This window comes from Varroa jacobsoni, unplaced genomic scaffold, assembly GCF_002532875.2.
Source record: "Varroa jacobsoni isolate VJ856 unplaced genomic scaffold, vjacob_1.0 scaffold_31, whole genome shotgun sequence".
NCBI classification, from domain to species: domain Eukaryota; kingdom Metazoa; phylum Arthropoda; class Arachnida; order Mesostigmata; family Varroidae; genus Varroa; species Varroa jacobsoni.
The window spans coordinates 55,127-63,737 of NW_019212933.1; positions in this window are offsets into that span (position 1 = coordinate 55,127).

Genomic DNA, 8,611 nt, shown 5'->3' on the forward strand with positions numbered 1-8,611 from the left:
AATATATATATATATATAGCATTTTATCTATGAACCTTTTATTGACTTGTGCGCCAGAGTAGCAACACCATAGAAACTATTTGTTATTAATAGAATTTACTTTATGAAATATCTAAATTCAACTCAAAAATTGTTGACCGCCTCCAAAAAGCACTGGGACATATCGTGTATTTTGAAAGCTTCACATGGGCCGTTATTGATTTTGGTACGACAATACAGAGCGCCTTGGGATCGAAGCATTTTGTCACATAGTATTTTTCCAGTCATACTACTTTGTAATAAACCCGAAGTTTGTGTATACATATACGATATAGTCCGATATCTGCGATCTGCGACGCATTCATCTTCCGGTAGGCACGCTTTCTCGGCGTCAGTGGCGGCGATGTCCCGGTCACATCACAGTTGCCGCTCAGCAACCCGGCCGCTATTGATTAATTCATATCTCACCGGAAGTGCGGCCGGAACTGCCACCGGAAGTAATCTTCCCTTTAGGGAAAGCGAAGGCCACGTGGCATCGTTAAAAGTCCAACGCCGCTGCATGGGTAGGGTACCTGCTGACAACGCTTGCAGTGTGGCGACAGTCCTGGCGTGTGCAGCTGTATACAATGCACATGGTACAGCTGTAACTGTGTGCGGCAACCACCGACCGGGCCGGTCTTGCACATAATGAAATAAGCACCGGACGCCACTACAGTCACGGGTGCTTGCGTGAGCTCTGACCGCTTACGGTATTGTGGGAAATTGTCGTTCCTGTTGACATATTGAACTGGGTGAGTATTCGAAGAAGGCCAGTAATCAAATTTAAAGCAACGCGAACCAGAGGAAGAGGGAGTTATGAACGGTCTTAACAGAATGAGGACACCTTGACCACATCCCTGTCCTGTTGACTACTAAGTTGTTAAAGACTGTTGCGTATATGTGTGTGTGTGTGTGTGTGTGTGTATGTATAGGCACAACAGGCAGGCCAAACCAATAGATTACTGCAAACTAATTGTTCCTCTGCGGTGGTTGTTCGTATTTGCCTAACGGGAACTCGATTTTGACAGAACTCACACCTATGAACAGTAATACCTACTTAATAGACAATAGTGCGCGTGGCATTAATTGAATTGAGCAGGGGGTGTCAGAGGTGGTATCCGCACTGGTCTGAAAAATCAAGCTTAATATTTCATCGTTCTAACTTGTGACGGCTAGATGATAAAGAAAACAACTTACTATCAGCGTGTCGAAGGAAGCCGTCATTACGTTTAGTCGGCTTTACGCCATTTGTTCAACTCTGTTCGCAAGAGGTCATCATATCTAAAGGCCAAGAAATCTGCAGGAGCGCAAACTCCTATTTTTAGCGGAGGGTTTTATGTCACTGTGGTAAAGAGAAATTTGCTTACGACCATAAATTGCTATTACTATTTTTTCTAATTTTGAGAGCTTTCGTTAATCTGAAACAAAAACTGTTTCCCTAAGTCCCAAACAAAATATTTCTACTTCGGTGGACCCGTCTGTCGCCAAATATTGCTCGAAATAATAAATAGAAATTTTTCCAGGGGATCGAGGCGATTGTTTGTGTTCGTTTCCATAGTCAAATTCTTAAAACAGGGATCGCACTAAGAATACAAATTTAACTTTGACAGACGTTTATACTAACAAGTATCTTTTTTTTTTTTATTAAATCAGTTTCACTTTGTTCTTAGGAGGCAACTATTTACACTGCCGAAGGCTGCACAAACAAACATGCAAATGCTCAACAAAATGATATTAGGTCACTGCTGCAACATATGATTGTCTGATACAGATGACAAGCGCTTTATTTTTCAAATAAACAGCATGATTCAGGTCTACGTTACCTGAAAAAACTCTGCTCCACAAAATCGCGTAAGAACCTGTATGCCAGCTTGCCATCGGCAACTATGTGTGTATTATACGAACATAGGTTCATTTGAGAGAATTATGAGGCTTACTCTTCCGCATCATTTCAGTTGTACGACCCTCGCGCGATGACTCGAAGGCTTTGCTCAAGCCTACGAGGAGCCGAATTATCAATGCATTTCTTACGAGTCTGTATATGCCACACAAAATCCACAAATTTGAGTATAAACTCTTTATGCCGTCTTCTCTGCAGACATTCATTGCCCCGCGTCCTGCCGTTACAATAGTGCTATGCGTATAGCGCGAGCTGTCTGTATAAATGCCTATTCTTCCATTTCTCGAGCATGTCTTTCGCCTTGGGTCGTTCTTCTGGACCGACAACTTCAGCCCAGAAACTCCATCTTGACCACTTCACCTTAACCCTTAAATGACTCAGCATTGACGAGTAGTAGCAGCAAGATAGAGCAGTGAGGTCGCAGCTATAGCTTAATACTAGCTAGCTAGCCTGTACCAAGTTTACAGGGGCTCAACAGTGCCTTGATTACTTCCCTAGAGGCTGTTGCAGCCACCACTTCTGCCGCTACAGCTGCCGCTGCGTCTACTCTATCTAACACAATATCTATCCTTTCTATCGCCCTTTCTCAAAGTCGCTCGCTCCATCTCTGTGCCTGTATGACATTTCCATGCCTCTCCGTAGCACAGCACTCATTTTCCTCGCCGGCTCGTCGTCGTTGTCGTCGTCACCGCTTTCCTGTTCACCAGCGATCTCTGAGCGACGGTGAGGGCCGCATTAGCTTGTAGGCTGACACTCGAGTCTGGCCAGTCGATCAGCCGGGGAGCCAGCCAGCCAGCTCGCGAGCAAGCCGGTTTCGCGGAGTAAATTGTGGAAATTATAACAAGCTTTTTCTCTCTCCTCCGCATATATATCCTGCAGCGGCTTGGTTCCTCTCGAGACAGCCCCACGAGACCCCCGAGTTCCAGTCCGTCCTAGTTCCCTAAACGTCCTTCCTCGACTAGCCCTTCTCACTTCGAGGTTCGAGTTGACCCGGCCCGTGACCCGCACGACGCACGTGAGGGGCGCGTGTCACTTACGACCCTTGCATCTATGGTGCATGGGTCATAGCCCAGCGCGGTTCAAGCTCGTCTTCGGCCTGTTCCTTCTGGTGAAAATTCTTTGAGCTGCGACCGCTTGAAGAACCACCGTCCGTACTCGGATGGCTATTGCGCCCTGCTTCGTTTCCCTAGTTTCCAACGCGGGCGCGGTTGGTCGGGCTCTGCGCTACTTCTAGCGTACCCACTGCAGTAGCCTCTCTTCCCGCCACAGGATCTAGCTCGAACGGCGTCGTGTCCAAGCTATCATAGAGGCTATTATGAGAAGGACAACCCCGTGGCAGCAGTCGTGCGATTAGGGGATCGATGGGGGGTGTGGCGAGACTTGAAGCCGTTGGAGGATGTTAGCGGCGCGCCAATCGGTAGTGGCGCAACCCTCTAAGAAGAACTGGCGAAGACGTGGTGGAGCAGCAGAAGAAGGCAAAACAAACACCGCACACATGAGCTTAAGGTGGGATGAGATCGATTCAGTAATAGCACCGGTTAGCGACTATTTCTGATGTTTCTATTGCAGTGACGACGACAAGGATAGCGGCAAAAGCGACGATTGCATTCATGATAGAATACTGTGTGGCAGTGAGCTAAGTAGGAAGACATTCGTCATGAAAGGATGAGATGCTGAGGAAGAGCTCAAAAGCGCAGGGCACAACCGGCTTTTGCCTTGGCATACCGCCAAACTGAGTAGCCTCATCCTGGGTTAACCTAAACTGTTTGCCGAGATGGACCAAACGATAAAATTGTAGAGCCAATACTAGAAGCGATGAATCTCGGCAGCTATAAATAGGATCGTTCGTCGCGTTCGTGTGGTTCGGGCCTTAGCAAAACTAGGATACGACACGGAACTTTGTTTATTAATATCTGTAAAAAAAAAAAAGCACAGAGCGCTACTAATGATATGCCTGGGCTTGAGCACTATATAGTTCGCTCGGAAAACAGCGATAATGATAATCATGTTTTTTTTTTTATACATTTTTCATAATTAGGATCACACATTGAATCCAATGTAAGCTTGACTATGTGGTCACTTGTATGCAAAATTAAAAAGCCAGATAACCACAAACGTAAATGTTGAAACAAATGTTTTTCATCTGCGGCAAAAAAAACCTCGCTGAACTACAATAACCTACTTCACTTTCATGATAAAACGTCCGAAGCAACCCATCTATCTGCCCTTGACGTGTTTAAGTTGTTTCTGTACTTGCTGCGATAAACATCATAGTTCCAGTTTTATGTTCCTTAATTTAGACTTGGTTGGGAAAGGGAGTGCAGTCGTTATTCGGATTTGTCTAGCGCGTCATCATAAAGGGGGTACACCTCTCTGATGACGTGGACTCGCGACTTCATCGACCGCGCCTGCGATTGATGGTAGGCAGCGAATAGTGAACAAACACTCAAAGCATCGGCAATGGACCGTACAACTGGCCACACTAAATCACAATCAAGATACCATGAACAGCCAACGTTCACCCCTAGCCCCGCATGTCCACCAGAGATAGACACTTCAGCTCTGAAATACTCCATGACTAGACTAGATTATGGCAGGCACCGTTCCCGCTCTTTTCCTGCTTTTTGTAGCCTTGGTGCAGTCTTCTGATTCTGATATGTGTATTCTTTCTCCAATAGCTTATTCATTGGCAGCTTGCAAATAATAGGCATTCTCAGTTTCATACAAAGGGAGAATTGCATCCCTTTGATGGAATGGACATTCGCACGAGTCATAACAACGCAGAACAAGAATTGCACACAGTCCTATGACATCCATGAAAGCATGCAACACATTATAGAGACGCAGTGTAACGCATTCGAAGAAAACGTTGACCTCATGGGGTACATTTTTTGTGCAAGACTTTTTAAAGCTGAGTAGTTTTCCCGTTAATTAGTTTCGCTCAGACATTAGGTATCATGAAATGTAATTTCCAAGACCTACAGATGCAAGAATACCGATAATAATGTGCTATAGGAAGATGACGAGGGAAGCGACCCAAAAGCATCAACACCTGTGCCCAGCTGCAGGAGGCTCTCCATCTCAAACTCGTGCCAACGCACGCCCCTCAGTTTACGAGGCAAACGGCAAGAAACAGTCTCTTATCGAATGGTTCGCTCCCTGTGATAATGTTGCGGCAGCAATATGCTCGCACAATGTATACTCTAATGGCTCAGCGACAGGAATGCTCTGTGTGTCACATTGGGGAAGGAACAGGGCAATCTCTCGCACAGGGACTAAGGACAAGCATGCGGGGAGATCGTTATGTCCTGGCCGACGCGTAAATCGACGCCAATTATATGGCACTATAGTACTATATCCGGAAAGAGCGCGATAGTAAGCGTGTTTCTTGAGCGGGGACAATATTGAAGTAGCCACGCCGTGTTGCGAAACTTCGGGGTGGTAAATATAAACGAAGCAGTAGCGACCTCAACAAGACATCGTAAGAGAAACACCATTGGGGCACTCTGTTAGCTGTTATTATGTCAATTCGATTGTTAACATGCCTCATGTTCGGCATAATGGTGCGAAGGGTTCAACGCAGAAATGTTACTAACTCGAGACTACAATTGCCACGGCGACGCCATTTAGCTCTCACATGTAGAATATAATAAATACCTGGGCATTAAAATACCTATATGCTTAAGATGTACAGATTGGGGATGGATACCCGTAGGTTATTTCTCTGTAGTCGATCTTTGCCGCATAATAGAACTCCGTGTACCTAGCGTGCCAAGTGGGAATTGTCTATTTTTTTGCTTGCCTTAAAGCAATAAACTTCTACATATTGTTAGATCGGCCTGAGTTTATGTGGTCCTATTTTATTATGATGTACTTTTATAAGCTTTTTTTTTTGGAATAGAAATCCCTATGTAATCCTTTAGGTATCATAGCTCGTTATTACGGTCGGTAAATTTGCACAGTTGTGACAGTACCTATAGTTGTTACATGTAGAATATAATAACTATAACCGTTTCCTATCGCAAGAGCAATGCCTGACGAATGGTTATTTGTTACATTGATTGTTTTCTGTATTAAAATTTCTCTTTGCCCTTAAAATATCGAGACCTTTGATTTGATTTGAAATATATAATAATTCAGTGCAAGACCCATTACCGAATTCTGTGAAAAAGGAAAATTGGCGACCGCTTGTTGGTTGGGTTGCCGGTTCGCGGTAAAAATAAAGCCGCCGCCGCCGCAAGGTAAAATCCAAAATAGACTTTACCTAAGCAGCAATCAAGTTGAAGACACAAAAAATTTACCAAATGTATTCTTATGTTAGCTTTTTGTAAAAGGAGCGTGGACAATTTTGGCTGAACAGTTTGGTGACCTGAACAGTCTCTCTGTTTGCTCTGCTTAGCTTTTACATTGTCACTGTGGCCCTATATATATTATTAGTTGATATATTATTTTCCTATTTTGTGAGAAAGTCACGATCGACCGTAGTCGGGAACAGGCCGACACTCGAAACGCCTAGGATGATTGTGGACAATTGGCGCCCTTCCCTCGCAGGATTGTGTCGCCTTATCGGGTGGTAGTCATACTGAGACCAGCGGCTCTTCGTCCCAAAGCCCAGTCGTGGCGAAACGAGACAAAGTCGAATTTAGTTGACAACGAATTATCTTCTTAATCCAAGATTAGTTTCGGCCAATCCCAAACAACACCCTTCCGTTCTATTCGCTCTACAAAAGATTTGATGCTGCTGAGCTGAAAGGATTGTGGCGTCCGGTCACCAAATCTGCTACTTTGTTCAGATTCGATGGTATCGATATTCTCCATACGAGCAAAAACAAGTACGTAGCGCCCACGCTGCATCTTGTTGTTGTTGTTGTTGTTGCTGCTGACTGCTTTGTTGGGATCTAGAAGCGGTAGCAAGATGGGGTTTTCTGTAGAGGAGATATTCGTCGTGGAACGAGGTATTTGGCTAGAGCGTGTGTCTTGGTCTGCCTTTCTGTCCGCGTCTGTTTGTAATGTGCGTTTGGTATACCTTGTAGCGAGTGGCCAGGGCCGATAGAAGTTGGTTTGCTCTTGTCTCCTTAAGGACCGACGGACGGACCCACACATGGGTGCGAAGGCGGGCAGCGAACGAAGCTATTGGCCAAAAACGTGCTCCTACAAGAACTACTAACGGAAGTCTGACGCATGCGAAGAGGAATGTGATACCCGTTTGGCAACAAGACTCCCTGAAAGCAGACAATTGATCCGGCATACCGACCACTCGATACCCACACCGAGAAATAGGCCAATCTCTTGCTTTGCTGTTACAGATTAGGCGGTTTAGCCTTCGAACGCGACGCATAGGCCAGCCGAAATTCGACGTTCACCATGCAAATGAATCTACGAAAAAGAGATAGAACAAGTTTGTACATAGTAAGCGGCCAGCCAACTGGACACAATAAGTAAGAAATGCCCACATATATAAGTTATAACAATGAAAACTTAGGTGTCTATTGTATTATTACAACGCTGATGTGGCCTTATTATTAATATACTAGTATAATGTACGCTATATATGGTTTCCACGCGATGAGCTAACTGGCTGATTAAGGCACAGCACTTAGTCTTATAAACCCATATACGTCTGTGGGGTACTCTGATAGGTTGATGAAGAAAGGCAAACTAAACTTTTGGTACGGTGATGCCGTGATGTGCAGCCATCACGGCACTTATCGCCTCGACGAATTATGACTTCAATTAGCCGTTTTCCGCTTGTGACCAATCGCGCTTCTTCGAAGTTAAATTAAACGCATACTTCACAAATATTTCCCATTTATAAAATTGATGTGCTTGGTATTTGTGTAGTTTTGTCCCAGGGAAGGCTTTTTCAGTGTTGCCTTTATTTATGGCATATAGGCGAATACGGTCAGACGTCGGTCAACGCTTTAACGACGCACGTTGACTGCCTCGACCGTTAGTCGACTTCTATTGATCCTATGCCTACGATGTTCTGGGTAAAGCTTTCGCTTGACCTGGATTAAAATTTCAATCCTTTATATATAAAATAAATAATTATTTCCTTTGTCTCACCTCTAAATACTGCGCTTTAGCTTAAACAACCTAAATGTATCAAAATACGGGCATTTTCCTTAACGAAGATTTCTTCGTCTTCACCGAGGAGAAGTTCCGTGAAGTGCAATTTTGCCAGTGGCACGTGTAAAAACATTTCGAGGAAAGCGGTCAAAAGTGGTATCGAACGCATATTCGAATTTTGGGTAGGTAGGGGGTGAGGGTTATAGATATATATATATATATATATATATAACATGAGCCTCATATAGAACATTATGTTAAAATTTTGTCCTTCCGAGGGTACTTGTGACATGAAAACGAATATATAGTTTTTGAGTTTGTAACGTCAATATGCATCATTTAACGCCATAAAAAAAAGTATACCTATATGGACTCGGCATCGGCTACAATTTAGAAAGAAAAAGTGGAAACGTAAAACAAAAGGGCAAACAAAATATCCTGACAAAACAAGTAAAATGGTCAAAAAAAGCAATTAGAATAGTGTACAAACTGTCCCAAAGGAAAAGGTATCAAATATGAATAGTACAAAAGGTGAGAATCCCACAAAATAGGCTCATGCGAAAATGCACGCCACTGTCAGACAAGCACTAATAACGATATTAAGACGAGCAAATAATAGTTATA